The sequence below is a fragment of the Cupressus sempervirens genome, chromosome 5 (assembly GCF_028749045.1).
Source record: "Cupressus sempervirens isolate cs-2001-9-10 chromosome 5, ASM2874904v1, whole genome shotgun sequence".
Taxonomy (NCBI): domain Eukaryota; kingdom Viridiplantae; phylum Streptophyta; class Pinopsida; order Cupressales; family Cupressaceae; genus Cupressus; species Cupressus sempervirens.
This window is the reverse complement of record NC_143122.1, coordinates 240,673,192-240,689,144: the sequence shown is the minus strand read 5'-3', so window position 1 is coordinate 240,689,144 and position 15,953 is coordinate 240,673,192.

Below are 15,953 nucleotides of genomic sequence, written 5' to 3'. Positions count from 1 at the left end.
CCTTTATCAAAAGACAAAAACATGGTATGTAGATTATATAAAGCTTTATATGGTTTGAAGCAAACACCTAGAACTTGGTATGCAAGGTTGGACAGTTATTTGGAAAAGCTTTGATTTGCTAAAGGTATGACAGACATTAACTTGTATTTGAAAGAAGTTGAAAATGATTTGCTGATTATTGTAATTTTTGTTGATGACATCATTTTTGGAGGTAATGATGAAGCAAGTGATAAGTTTGCTGAAGAAATGAAGAATGAATTTTAAATAAGCATGATAGGTGAAATGAAGTTTTTCCTAAGATTGCAGATTGTACAAAATAGTGATGATATTTTCATTTCACAAGCTAATTGTTTGAAAGACCCGTTGAAAAGATTTGGTTTGGAAAGTTGTAAACTGGTTGGTACACCTATGATAACTAATCACAAATTATCCAGCAAAGATGAGACACTTGTAGTAGAGTAGAAGTATAGTTCCATGATTGGAATTTTGTAGTATTTGAATCACACCAGACTAGATATAGCAAATGTAGTTTGGATTGTTGCTAGATTCCAAAATGATCCTAAGGAATAACATTTTGTAGCAATGAAGAGAATATTCAAATATTTGAAAGGGACATCTAATTATGGAATTTGGTGTGACATAATGAGTGATTTCACTCTATATGCATATACTAATGTGGATTAGGCAGGTACTATGGATGAAAAAAAGAGCACCAGTGGTGGAGCATTCTTTCTTGGAGGAAGATTGGTTTCTTGGTTAAGCAAGAATCAAGATTGTATTTTGCATAGTATTGCTGAAGTAGAGTATGTTGCAACAAAAAATAACTATAATCAAGTTATGTGGATGAAGTAGACGCTGAATGATATTAGAATTGAATTTGAAGAACCTATTATCATTTACTGTGATAACACAAGTACAATGAGTATTTCTAAGAATCTTGTATTGCATTCTAAGACTAAGCATATATCTATTAAGTATCATGTGTTGAGAGAGAAAGCAACAAAAAAGGAGATCAGATTGGAGTATGTGAGCACTAAAGATCAGATTATAGATATCTTTACAAAGCCTTTTCCTATAGATATATTTGAGTACTTGAGAGGTATGCTTGGGGTTATGCCCTTGCCTATTTCTGAGGAGATGATGCAGAGAGTGCATCAATCTAGTAATACAGAGCACTATTATTTGCCTAGACTGAATACTGATGCTTCCCATATGGGGGAGTATCTATGATGATATGAGTCACTAAGGACTCTTGGTATTTGGTATTGAATAGTGTCTTTGGATACTTGAACTGGTTTATGACTTGGTGCAACATATTGGCAATTGGTATTTCATAATTGGTATGTTGTTGTTAGAAATATAAGAGGAGTAACTCAGAGGGGAGGGGTGAATAATTTACTACAAAAATAAATCCATGATCCCTTACATGTCAATACAAATAAAAAATCTAATTAAACTATATTATGATGTAACTTAGAAAACACACATGCACTTGGTTTATACTAGCAAATACTGTAACTTGGCAATAACTGGATATACTAAACTTAATGTGATTAACTTAGTTGCATACACATAAAAAAAAACCCAATTTGGAAAAAAACACAATTTGTAACTAGTTACTAATTTTCACTCTTCTGAAGTGAGCCCTATTAGGAGCCAACCCTGTTAAAAGTCACAAAACACACTGTTAGGTGTGACCCTATTAGAGGATTTAATCACCCTATTAGGAGTGGCCTTGTTAGAGGTCTTTAGGCACTTCAAATAGAAATGCCACCTTGTTAGAGGATGTACAAATAGCTGTTAAGCCAACTTGGTTAAGAGATTTATATCACTGCTACAATGGTTAGAGAGTAACAATGAGGTAACCTAATTTTTGATGCAATTAAATTATTGATTATAGATCTTAATTTTGGCTTGTATAATTGATCCTTCCTAATCATATGTATCTTTACAGCTCAACAAGAATATTCTGCTTATCCTTCTAATTCACTTCCTCTAAACATCATCAAATCTTCTATTATTTTCCACACATTCAATCCTTAACTTGACCTTATATATATATATATATATAACACATTGTCAAGTCAGCTTGAATGCAACTTAGAATACTTAATATCATCTTCTCAGTTAGCTAGAACGAACAACTAAATCAATTGAATTCAATATGCGAAAACAAGAAAATCTTTCGTTAGCCGATCATGCTTAGACACTAACTTAGAAACAATTTTCCTGTATTAACCAAGCGAACTTGGTTAACACTGCATATTTACAAAGTTTCTTTGGTAATTGAGTGAGCTTTTTTTAACACTAGTTCCATCCAACATTTTCTTCATTAGTTGAGTGAGATCAATTAACACTCAACTTCTACAAACTTTTCTTTGACAACTGAGTGAACTTGGTAGACACTGTCCTCTGAACTTGGAAAACTCTAGAATGTTCGATAGACATAGGAAACTATCTTCATTGCTTGAGTGAGCTTGACATACACTAATTGGAAATGATATGACATTTTGTGTAACATCAAAGACAATACATAATTAAGCAATTGTTTTCAACAATCTCCCTCTTTGGCATTGATGGTGTAATAACCCCAATAGGTTATAACTTCTTCAAACACCAAAAATCTTTCTACTTCAGTTCTTTGACATTTCGTCAAACACTTTGCAAGCAAGCTCTAATACCACTGTAATAAGCCACCTCAAATCTGCTCTCAAAAATGCTGATGAAAGCTCAAGGAATTTCATCAAACAATTCACATGCGAGGGACGTATGACTGATATAGTATTTCAGCTAGCTTCAAATGACTTTTTCTTCAATTTGCATCAATGAGAATCTTGTGCTAGAAGATACAATGGACTACACAATGACCTAACATGAGTGTGCTACTAATTTTGACAATATTCAGTGCATATATATGATCTAAGCATGAGAAATGAACACCTACAACCAACTGGCATTTTTACAAACAGTTGGTATGCAAACTAACTAGCTGATAAATAATGATATTAAATTGCTTAAATGACACCAACAACTATTATCTTCTTAATTGCAATGAAAATTACAATGCTCATGAAATATGGCCAAGACTTTGGCATTTACATGGATTACAAATGATAATGTTGGTATAATGCACACTTACAGCTGAAAGCTTATAACACCCTAAAAAACAATACTAACAAAAGAACCTGGTTGTAGATGGCTGTAATAATTTCCTTCTATGCTGCCCCTTTTGCTTTGCTTTTTTTGAACTGCTTTTTTCGGTTCTACTTTTTTGGATTGCTTTTTCCTACCCACTTTTTCAGCCTGCTTTTTCAGTTTTTCTTTTTTTTGGACTGCTTTTTTGTACCCGCTTTTTTCAACCTGCTTTTTCGATTTCGCTTTTTTGGATTGCTACTATGTTGAATCTCAAGACCATATCTTTCAATGGCGTCAACATTTTCAGCTTGAAGGGATTTCATCCTCCAAACTATTGAGACATGACCTCCAAAAAATTTTCCAATTTCTTTGATATTTCCAAGCATACTAAAAAGAAGCTCTTCCCTTTCTTTTATAGTGTTCTCACAAGAGCTCAATCCTTCGTTTTCTCAATGTGGGATAAAACACAACTCCCTTTATGTAACTTATGTCTCCAATGTGTTATAAAATAAAGGGGACTCTTTTAATTTAAATATTTCCCACAAACTATAGTCTATGCATTAATAAAGTTAAATATTTAAATTTAACTTTATAAAATAGCTTTATCAATGCATAAAAAATCTTATCAATGATGAACAAGTCTTCTTGTCGATTTTAAACAATTACCATCGACATACCGTTGCCACTGGATGTTCGCCCATGTCCAAGATGACTTACTATAAATAGTAAGTATGCCCAAAGTTGCCTCAAAACCCCTCAGAAAGACCTGCAACTGAAACTATCTAAGCCAAATGGACTCTAAGCCCCTTTAATGTCCTAGTTAGCCTATGGGACCATGGGGAAATAGGCTAACGACAACATCATGCTATGAATGCTAAAAAGGGGACATTACAGTTTTCCCTTCCCAAAATTGCTTGTCCCCAAGCAATGGTCGAACAACAACCCAATCAATCCACTTGGATCCCAAATGTAGTCATGAACTATACTGTTGTTAGTCAACATAGGCTCTTGCAACAACCTCTAAAAATTAACCAAGAGGAATCCATAAATGAATCATGAATCACGGTGCAACTAAACTCCAAATCCACTACTGCCACAGTTAGGAACCCACGAGGCACAAACCCTCAAAATATTAGACCCCAAGTAGAGTAGATCACCCAAATTGTCAACATAATAAACACCATCCACACAACCCATCGTGTTATGTGAAATGCACACTCCAACTCTGCTACAATGGTGACCACTCCCACATAAAGCTGCACCAAATACAGAGAATTCACACACTGTACATCTACTGCAGTTAACACAACTCTGCAGATTACCAATCACTGTCTCATAACCATAACACCCATGCACTGCTAATGGTGAATAGTCATTACATGGTAGATAGCAAAAATGAGAGCTCAATCCAAACCTGTCTGCCATCAACTGCTCAACACATGGATCAAAAGAAAACCAATGAACATATCCTTTAGTATATTTACGGTAAAAAGAACCAATCTTAGTCAACAACTCACCATGAACAAGTGATACAACCCATTGTGACTGATCACTAGCTAAGTCAGGAGATGTCATAGCCAAAGGAGTAGAATCAATAACAACAACCGCTGAAGCATCACTCCCAAACTCCTGCTCTAAGTCATGTATTATCAAGCTATCAACCACAAAACCTATTGCCATGTCATGCCCATCACAACTCTCATCCTGTGGTGTCAAACCGTCCCATAACTGATGACAAGCACTAGGAATCAAATTATATCTCTGTATCATCATCTCATCAACATGGTCATTAAAGGTAAATTGATGAGCATACCTCACAGTGTAATGCCGATAGAATGTGCCAATCTCAGTTAGTGGCTTAGACTGCAACCTAGATGAAACTAATTGCAATCGATCACTAACCACGCTGGAACTGACTACTACCTCCGAAGACATCACCAAGGGAGTAGTATCACTAACAGGAACCATGCCAACTGCCGGATCACCAACATTACACATGATCTTTGATACAACATCTCTAGTCTTCGTGCCATCAGTACTAGAGGCCACCACCATGTCAGGCATACCACAACAATCTGCTATAGCACCCAACTCAACTGAACCTGACTCTAGTGGGAACGAAACCGATATGCCAATGTTAGTATCAAGGATGGATACATCCCCATCTCCACTATCTCTGACAATCTCGACCATGGACATCCTCAGATCACCAGACACCACAACTTGTGATTGTACAAAATTTGGTAAAGACTACAGTCGCTCTAACTCCATGGTCACCTTAGCCAAATGAAATTGTGACTCCTCAAAAGCCAACTGTGTACTCTCAAGAATCTCAGAAGTCACCTCGAGCTGCTGAGTAAGCTCACTCACCTCATCTTCCTTGGCCAATAATGCATCGTATGCTATACTCCCCCACTCCATAAGATAATCTCTGTCGGCTACCAACTACATATAATCCTGTCTAAAAGAATTTGAATAGCCTCCCATAAAGAGTGGATCTCTATTAAGGAAAGATAACTACCTCCCTGCTCATCACTAGTAGGAGAACCCCATCCATAAACTGCTAACAACTGATGAGTAGCATCGAAATGCTTGCAAATGATAGCAATGTCTCACTCACTAACTCTCAGCTGACTAGACACATGATTGTGCTGGCTGGTCAAACTCCTATACTTTACCCCTAGTACACTGTCCAAAGGAGTAACCTCATAATAGCTATCGTCTGTAATACTGCCATCCAAATTCTGCAGTCCAACTGCTGAACTTGTATCATCAAACAGAGTGACTAAAGCATCACCATAAACCTCCATATCAAAGGAAATTGTTGAGGAGACTAAGTCCTCAAAACTGTCCACAACATCCCCCTGGGTGTCATCTATAATAATCAAACCCTGGGACTCTTCTGTAAACTTTGTCATATCTGAGAGATCATCAACCCATTCCAACAAGAATGGTCGACTGGATACATGAACAATGCCCAACAAAGGTGTGTAAAAACTAATTCTAGCATCCAACAAGCTGCTAGCATGGATGAGAACTACACCTAGTAAACTACTAATCAAGTCCATGATGGTGCAACAGATACTACTACCAAAGAATGATAAATATCTCCGGTCAAAACGATCCCAAGTACTAAGATAAGGATCCCAACATCTAATCCATGAACGAAAACCAACTTGCAATTCAAGTAAACTTCTCACCTGAGTAATGTGAACAATACCAACTGACTTCACAAACCTGTCTACAGTCTCTAAATCCAGAGTGTGAATGCTAGACGTACTCATATCATCATCAACATGTGACCTGACTGTAAAAGGAATCTGAGTCCCTGCTATATGCACTAACTCCCGAATTGAACTCACCTCAAGATAACACTCATCCACATGTCTCTCTGAATCTCAAAGAGCCAACTTCATTGCCTCCATGCCTTCCTTGATCTATTGTAAGTTGTCACAAGAAGAACCTGTTGTGACTCCTTTCTATCTCTCTTGCAGTTGAATCATCCAAATGTGATTCTCAATCAATCCATATATCCTTTCATGATGGGATAAAGCCGTGACAATATTCTTGTCCCTTGTCTTCAGTTAGCTTGCCAAACCAAGTAAAGAGCTACTAGCCTCTATCTCATGTGAAGAAGCATTTAATTGTGCTTGATACTCATTTTCTGCAAAGTCTTGAATGCTCACTTTTTGATCAACTGTACTATCCTCAAACATGATAGTATCCTCAACTATTGTAACTTCATCTAGCCCAACTGTACTGGAATCACTATCTGTGTCAATCACACAATCCGATGTGCCTGTGATAACACCTTTTGATGCAACTGGTTCAACCTACACAACATCTGAAACCCCATATGCCTGGGAAGATGATGCAAATAAACCATTACATGAAGATATGCTAATGTCTCCCTGTATCGAATCAGAATGTCTATTAAATTCCTCATACAAGTTTTTACCTATCATAGGGAAGGTACGATCCTTAGGCCTATCCAAATGTTCAATCAGTCTCTCCTTAAACTCCACATATGAGGTAATGTGTGCATGACCCATAGTGACCATACCATGATGCCACCACTCATGTCCTAACCCATCTAGGTGAATTGCTGCATACTTAATAGCTTCTTCCTTAGGAATAGGGTTCATTTGAAAGTATGTGTCAAGCCTTTGAACCCAAGCTCTTGCTGTAGACTTCCCTGAGCCATCATAATATGGTAACTGAAGTTTCCCTACTTTCTTTCGTATCTCATAGCTCTGGTTCCTGTCATGTCCACGTGGCATATGCTTCATCCGCACATCTATATACTCCCTAAAGGTAATTGTAGCAATAAAATTTGGACCTCCAGCTTCCCAATCTCTCCTCAGTTGGTCCTGTATATCAGTGATTTGGGGCTCTGGTACGGGTTGCTCTGGAGCTCTAGGAGGAAATGTGGGAATAATGGGCCCCGAACTCACTGTCCTACTTTGCTGGGGTGCATGACCAAAATTGTTCCCAACTTGTTCACTTCCATTATGTGTCTTATCTTGATTATTACCATTCTGATTATTTCCTCCACCCACATTAGCATTCAACCCCATTTGACGAGCCATCATCTGCATCATAAACTCCAATCTCTGACTCTATTCTTGTGCTCTTTGCTCTGCTAATCGATGTCCCTGTGCTAAGGTGTCTAATAACTGTAAGAATCTTTCTTCTCCTTGATCTGGACTGGTATACATTTTGTCAAACTCTTTCCCTTTATCTCGCTATTCCAAATTGCCTATAAGAACTCCATAGGATGGCAGGACTAATAGCTCTGATACCACTGTAATAACCCCAATAGGTTATAACTTCAAACACCAAAAATCTTTATACTTCAATTCTTTGACATTTTATTAAACACTTTGCAAGCAAGCTCTAATACCACTGTAATAAGCCACCTCAAATCTACTCTAAAAAATGTTGATGAAAGCTCAAGAAATTTCATCAAACAATTCACATGCAAGGGACGTATGACTGATATAGTGTTTCAGCTAGCTTCAAATGACTTTTTCTTCAATTTGCATCAATGAGAATCTTGTGCTAGAAGACTACAATGGACTACACAATGACCTAACATGAGTATGCTACTAATTTTGACAATATTCAATGCATATATATGATCTAAGCATGAGAAATGAACACCTACAACCAACTGACATTTTTACAAACAGTTGGTATGCAAACTAACTAGTTGATAAATAATGATATTAAATTGCTTACATGACACCAGCAACTATTATCTTCTTAATTGCAATGAAAATTACAATGCTCATGAAATATGGCCAAGACTTTGGTAGTTACATGGATTACAAATGATAATGTTGGTATAATGCACACTTACAACTAAAAGCTTATAACACCCTAAAAAACAATACTAACAAAAGAACCTGGTTGTAGATGGTTGTAATAATTTCCTTCTATGCTGCCCCTTCTGCTTTGCTTTTTTCAAACTGCTTTTTCGACCTACTTTTTTCGGTTCTGCTTTTTTAGCCTGCTTTTTCGGTTTCGCTTTTTTTGGATTGCTTTTTCGTACCCGCTTTTTTCAGCCTGCTTTTTCAGTTCCGCTTTTTTGGATTGCTACTATGTTGAATCTCAAGACCATATCTTACAATGATGTCAACATTTTCAGCTTGAAGGAATTTCGCCCTCCAAACTATTGAGACACAATCTCCAGAAAATTTTCCAATTTCTTTGATATTTCCAAGCATACTAAAAAGAAGCTCTTCCCTTTCTTTTATAGTGTTCTCACAAGAGCTCAATCCTTCATTTTCTCAATGTGGGATAAAACATAACTCCCTTTATGTAACTTATGTCTCCAATGTGTTATAAAATAAAGGGGACTCTTTTAATTTAAATATTTCCCACAAACTATAGTCTATGCATTAATAAAGTTAAATATTTAAATTTAACTTTATAAAATAGCTTTATCAATGCATAAAAAATTTTATCAATGATGAACAAGTCTTCTTGTCAATTTTAAACAATTACCATCGACATACCCTTGCCACTGGATGTCCGCCCATGTCCAAGATGACTTACTATAAATAGTAAGTATGCCCAAAGTTGCCTCAAAACCCCTCAGAAAGACCTGCAACTGAAACTATCTAGGCCAAATGGCCTCTAAGCCCCTTTAATGTCCTGGTTAGCCTACAGGACTGTGGGGAAATAGGCTAACAACAACATCATGCTATGAATGCTAAAAAGGGGACATTACAGATGGCAACACAACATGTCATAATACAATGAATTTTTTTTAGAGCAAGAATAAAGTAAGGAATATATCCTTAGTTTCATTATGATTCTCATCCATGAGAACTCCCTCTATCAGTGTGAACTCCCTCTGCCTTTAGTTTCTCCCTCTATCAAAAAAACTCTATCTTCAACATCTTCTTCTAATAGCTAACTTTCCTTCTTTGATACCAAACCAAGTTCTCTTTCTTTGACATCTCTAAAGTAATAAAATTTCTATAAGATATGACAACAAAATTTTTCCTCTTTCACATCTCATGCCAAAGATAATATTTAGTGAATATCAATGTACCTCATGTACTAATTCATTTGCAATGTGCCTTGTCAATACTGCATCAACTATCTGATTTTTGACATGCTCTGGTTGATGCATCACTAAACTGCATTTAGTGAGCTTCAGATAGGGGAATGACCCCTAACTTACCTCTTAGATACAAAAATATGTTCTTAGGTAATGGCTTAGTGAATATATCTGCAATTTTCTCTTTAGTATTCACATATTCCAATCTTACCTCTTTATCTTGTACCAATTCTCTCAAAAAATGATATTTTATAGCAACGTGCTTGGTTTTGGTATGCATCACAGGATTCTTGGATATATTAATTGCACTAGTGTTATCACTAAAGATAACCATTGGATCCTTCATCTCTATCTTCATACCTACCAATAGTTTCTTGAACCAAACAACATTGGAACAATTAATTGCTCTTGTCACATATTCTGCCTTGGTTGTGGATTGATAAATACAATTTTTCTTTTTGCTTGTCCAAGATACTAGTCTTTTACCAAGAAAGAATACTCCACCACTTGTGCTCTTTCTGTCATCAACACTTCCTGCCCAACCAACATTTGTGAATGCTTTCAAATCCAAACTGACTCTTTTTTTGTACCATAATCCATAGTCTTTAGTACCTTTTTGATATCTCATGATTCTTTTTATTGCTATCATGTGATTTTCTTTGGGATTTTATAAGAATCTTGCCACCATACCAACTGCTAATGCAATATCAAGCCTTGTGTGCATTACATACTACAATTTTGTAATCATTGATTTGTATGTGTTTTGATCTACCTCTTTGGAATCATCATTTTGGAAAGTTTATGTCCAATAGACATAGGTGTTCCAACAAGTTTTAAATCTTCCATTCCAAACTTATTTGGTATCTCCTTGATATATTTGGATTGAGTAATTTAGGTGTTAACTTTTTTCTACTAGATCTGCATTCCAACATTTTTTTTTTATCTTTCCAAACATGGACATCTCAAATTCTTTACTCATCTCTTCTAAAAATGCCTTGCATAAATCGTCATTTCTTGTAAATAAAGTATCATCTACAAAGATTTCTACCAACACAATCTTCTTGTCTGTTCCTTCCTTGATATACAAATTGTTGTTATCATTTGTTCTTTGAAAACCAATTTTTATCAAGTAGATATGAAGTCTTTCATACCAAGCTCTGGGAGCTTGCTTGAGGCCATAAAACGCTTTATGTAATTTGTAGACCATATCTCTTTTTCTAAGATCTACAAATCCTTTAGTTTGTTCTGTAGACTTCCTCATCAAGAATTCCATTCAAGAATGCAAATTTTACACCCATTTGATAAAATTTAAATCCTCTATGTGCTACATATTCTAGTAAAGGTCTAACACCTTCTAATCTTGCAAAAGGAGAAAAAGTTTCACCATAATCAATACCTTCTTCTTGAGAATAACCTTTACAAACTAACCTTACTTTGTTTCTTGAAACTTTTCCATCTTCATTTAACTTATTTCTGAATACCAACTTTGTGTCAATTACATTTTTATCCTTGGGTCTAGGAACAAGAGTCCAAGTCTTATTCTTCTTTATCTATTCTATTTCTTTATTCATAGCTTCAATCCAACTTTCATTATCCAAAGCATATTTAACATTTCTAGGTTCAAATTCAACAAGCAAACATGTACCTTTCAATTTGTTTCTTGTCATTGTTCCATCTGACTTGTCTCCAATGATCTGATCAGGGGCATGGTGTCTTCTGACATATCTTGCTAACATAGGTACTTTGGATTTAGAATGTGTTCCACTCACCTCTACATGATATTTTATATCAAGCTCAGGTCTCACTATCTATGACTTCGATCTATCTGACTTGGTTTATTCTGGCACTAGCTCAATAGCTTCTAACTATGACTCAAGTCCTTTAAATTGTGACTCAGGTTGCATTGGCTGCAACTTAGTATCTTTTGGAGACTTTGGAGACCGAGGAGGTGAGGCCTCCTAACTTCCATTTAATAGATTTCATAATGTATCAGGTTCATAATAAACAAACCTTCTTTAATCCTTAGGTTCTTTGTTGCTTTCCTTTTCACTCTTTTCTACAAATTCATCAATTTTCACATGTGCACTTTCTATGATCTTATGAGTAGTTAGATTCAAACATTTGTATGCTTTACTTCTGTAGGAGTATCTTAGGAATATGCCTTCATCACCTTTGACATCAAATTTACCTTTCTTAGATTCTTTCGAGATATAATATTTTCTACCAAATACTTTCAAGTAACTTATATTAGGTTTGTAGCCATACCATATTTCATAAGGAGTTTTATTTGAGTCCTTCTTCAACTATACTCTATTCAAGGTATGCACTACAATACTGATTGCTTCCTTCCAATATTTGATTGCAACACTCTTTTCTATCATTAAGGTCCTTCACAATCCATGATGGATCTATTTCTTCTTTCAGCTATACCATTCTGTTGAGGTGTACCAAGGGCTGATACTTGTCTCTTAATTCCTTTTTCAATGTAAAATTCATTGAACTCATTGGAAATGAATTCAACTCATCTATCTGATCTCAAACATTTTAGCCTCTTTCCAGTTTCTTTCTCTACTCTTGCTAGATACCACTTTAATTATTTTGAAAAGTTTTAGATTTTTCTGATACATTACAGTCATCATTCTAGAATAATCATCAACAAATAGAACAAAATACTTATCTCCACTATAACTCTCTATTCCAGGTAGGTCCACATAAGTCTGTATGAACTAACTCGAAGACTTCTTCTGAATGATAGTCTTTGCTTTTGAAACTTGTCTTTCCCATCTTACCAATTTGATAATTTTTTCACAAACCCATATCAGGTTTCCTTAGACTAGGAATACCTCTCACTCTTCTATTTTTTCTTATCTTGACTAGATTATCAAAGTTCACATGACACAACCTTTTATGCCATAACCAACTTTCTTCTACTTGAGCAATAAAACATGAACTTTCATTAAGATCTAGGTAGAATAGGTTACCTTTTTTTTTTGGCCAGACCCAACCAGATTACCTTTTCCTTTTAGTAGCTTGGCCTTCTCATTCATGAATTTCACCTTGAATCTAGTGTTATTAAACTATGCCACACTTAGTGGATTATGCTTTAGTCCTTCAACCCAATAAGCATTGTCACACCTAAATTCATTGGTTAGTGAGATACAACCTTTTCCCTTTATGCAAAAAGGTTCATTGTTTCCATATCTCACACTACCACCATCATAATGTTCCATTATTTCAAATTTTGTTTTATCACCAATCATATGATTTGAGTATCCACTACCAATAATTCATGCATCTTTTTGCTAACATGAGAGATAAGTGTCATTTTATCTCCTTCATCATCTTTTACAACAATATAAACCATTTCATCATCTTCACTACTATCTAAATATTTAGCCATAAAACAAGATTTCTTACCATTTTTCTTGTAGTCCTACAAGTTCTTAAAACACTTCTTGCCGTTGTACTTGTTTGTTTCTTTTCATCTTTCTCTTCTCTGTTTGGGCACCTTGCATCAATGTGTCCAACTTCTTCACAAGAGAAACAAATTAGAGGAATCTGACCTTTATACTTTCCTTTGCCTTTGAGATACCTTCTTGCAAGCAATGCTTCAATGACTTCAAGATCAATGTCAAAATTGTCTTCCTCTTCACTTTCAAATTGTTTTCTTTTAGATCTTTTATCTTATTTTTTGAGTGATACCTTGGCTTCAAATGCACACTCAAGATTGCTAGAACTAGGAGTATAATTGTCATAGTTATCTAGTTCAAATTCTATCAATCTTCCCACTATAGCATCCAAAGTTATATTATTATTTGGATCACATCTCATCTCTTGAATAGCTAACACTTTGATTGCATAGATAGGAAGAAGGGTTCTGAGTGCCTTTCTTACCACTCTTACATCTTCAACTATTCCTCTAGAGGCTTTGATAGCATTGACACTAGCTTTGTTTCTTTCTACATATTTTGCAATGTTTTCATCCTCTCTCTCATTTTCATCTGATCAAACTGTCCTCTAAGACTTTCATCTTTGCCTCTCCTTAGATTGTCATCTCCTCCATAGATGGCTTTTAGCTTGATCCACATTTCATAAGCACTTCCATAATCTTTGAGCTTATCAAATTTATCATAGTTGAGATATGAAGCAATATCAATCATCATGATATTATGACTCTTCTTCTTTGAAATTTCTTCAATTATCATAGTTCTAGTAGGAGCCTTGTATTTGATATTTAGATACTTTAGCCCTGAATCTCCAATGGTTTCCAAGTGTATCCTCATGAGTTCTTTCCATGCCTTGACGTTATCTTTATTTAGCTTTGGAATTTTCCTTCTGTAAGACATCTTGATCTTTAGCTTAGGTCCTTGAAACTTTTTCTACAAGCACCAAAGACTCTTATTCCAATTGTTGAAAATATAAGAGGAGTAACTGAGAGGGGAGGGGTGAATCATTTACTGCAAAAATAAATCTTAGAACCCTTAGATGTCAATACAAATCAAAACTCTAATTAATCTATATTCTGTTGTAACTTGACAAACACACATGCTCTCGATTTATACTAGTAAATATTGTAACACAACAATAACTATATTTATTGAACTTAATTTGATTAGCTTTAAGATTAACTTAGTTGGATACACATAAATGAAGTAACATGAACACAAGTGACACCAAGATTTAACATGGAAACCCAATTTGGAAAAAACCACCAATTGCAACTAGTTACTAATTTTCACTCTTCTGAAGTGAGCCCTCTTAGGAGCCAACCCTACTAAAGGTTACACAATTCATTGTTAGGTGTGACCCTATTAGAGGATTTAATCACCCTATTAAGACTGGCCTTGTTAGAGGTCTTTAGACACTTAAAATAGAAATGCCACCTTGTTAGAGGATTTATAAATAGCTATTAAGCCAACTCGGTTAAGAGATTTAGATCATTGCTACAATGGTTAGAAAGTAACAATGAGATGACCTAATTTCTAATGCAACTAAATTGCTGATTATAGATCTCAATTTTGGCTTGTATACTTGATCCTTCCTAATTGAATGTATCTTTGTAGCTCAACAAGGATATTTTTCTTATCCTTCTAATTCGCTTCCTCTAAGCATCATCAAACCTTCTATTAGTTTCCACACATTCAATCCTCAACTTGACTTTATATGTGTGTGTGTGTTTGTGTGTCTTACACATTGTTAAGTCAACTTCAATACAACTTAGAATACTTAATATTGATCTTCTCATTTGGCTAGAACCAAAAACTAAATCAATTGAACTCAATATGCCAAAACAAGAAAATCTTTCGTTAGCTGACCATGCTTGGTAGACATTAACTCAGAAATGATTTTCTTGTGTTAACCAAGAAAACTCTATTAACACTATATATTCACAAAGTTCCTTTGGTAACCAATTGAGCTTGGTTAACACTGGTTTCATCCAAGATTTTATTCATTAACCAAGTAAGCTTGGTTAACACTCAACTTCTACAAAATTTCCTTTGACGATTGAGTGAACTTGGTAAACACTATCTTCTAAACTTGGAAAACTCTAGAATGCTCAATAGACATAGGAAACTATCTTCATCACCTAAGTGATCTCGACATACACTGACTAAAAATATATGACATTTTGTGTAGCATCAAAGATAATAAATAATTAATCAATTGTTTTCAATAGTTGTAACAATAAGATTGAGGTCCTTGACATTGATGTCAATGGGGGAGAATATGATGCATGAAAAAACACTTCTAAGTATGGGGGAGATATATCTCTTTAGAGAGATTTAGAAAGATTCATGTAAGAAAGAAGGAATATGCATCTGATGTATTGTGAATTTTTTAGTGCAAAGTAAACAATTGATGTCTAAGAAGAAGGAGTATGCACCTATGTGCATCTATTATGTTTGAGATTCTTTTTAGTGTGTTGACAATTGATTTTGGTTAGCAACAAAAATAGAATACTATTTGGTATTCTTGGAACTTAGATGTTTTTTCATCCATGTTTCCATCAATGCGAAAGAGGGAGATTGTTAGAATGAATGCTAATGATACTACTTTAGGAGTATTCTGAGCATTGGAGAGTATTGATATTTGCATTCATGACAATATTTGTTATTGATGTCAACATAGCACAATTTTTGTAAAGACTAGCTAAGTAGCAGACATAGATCTTGCTGCTATGAACAATGGTTTGATTTTCTAGTGATGCACAGTTATGGACATGTTCAACATAGTGTCTTGATGACAT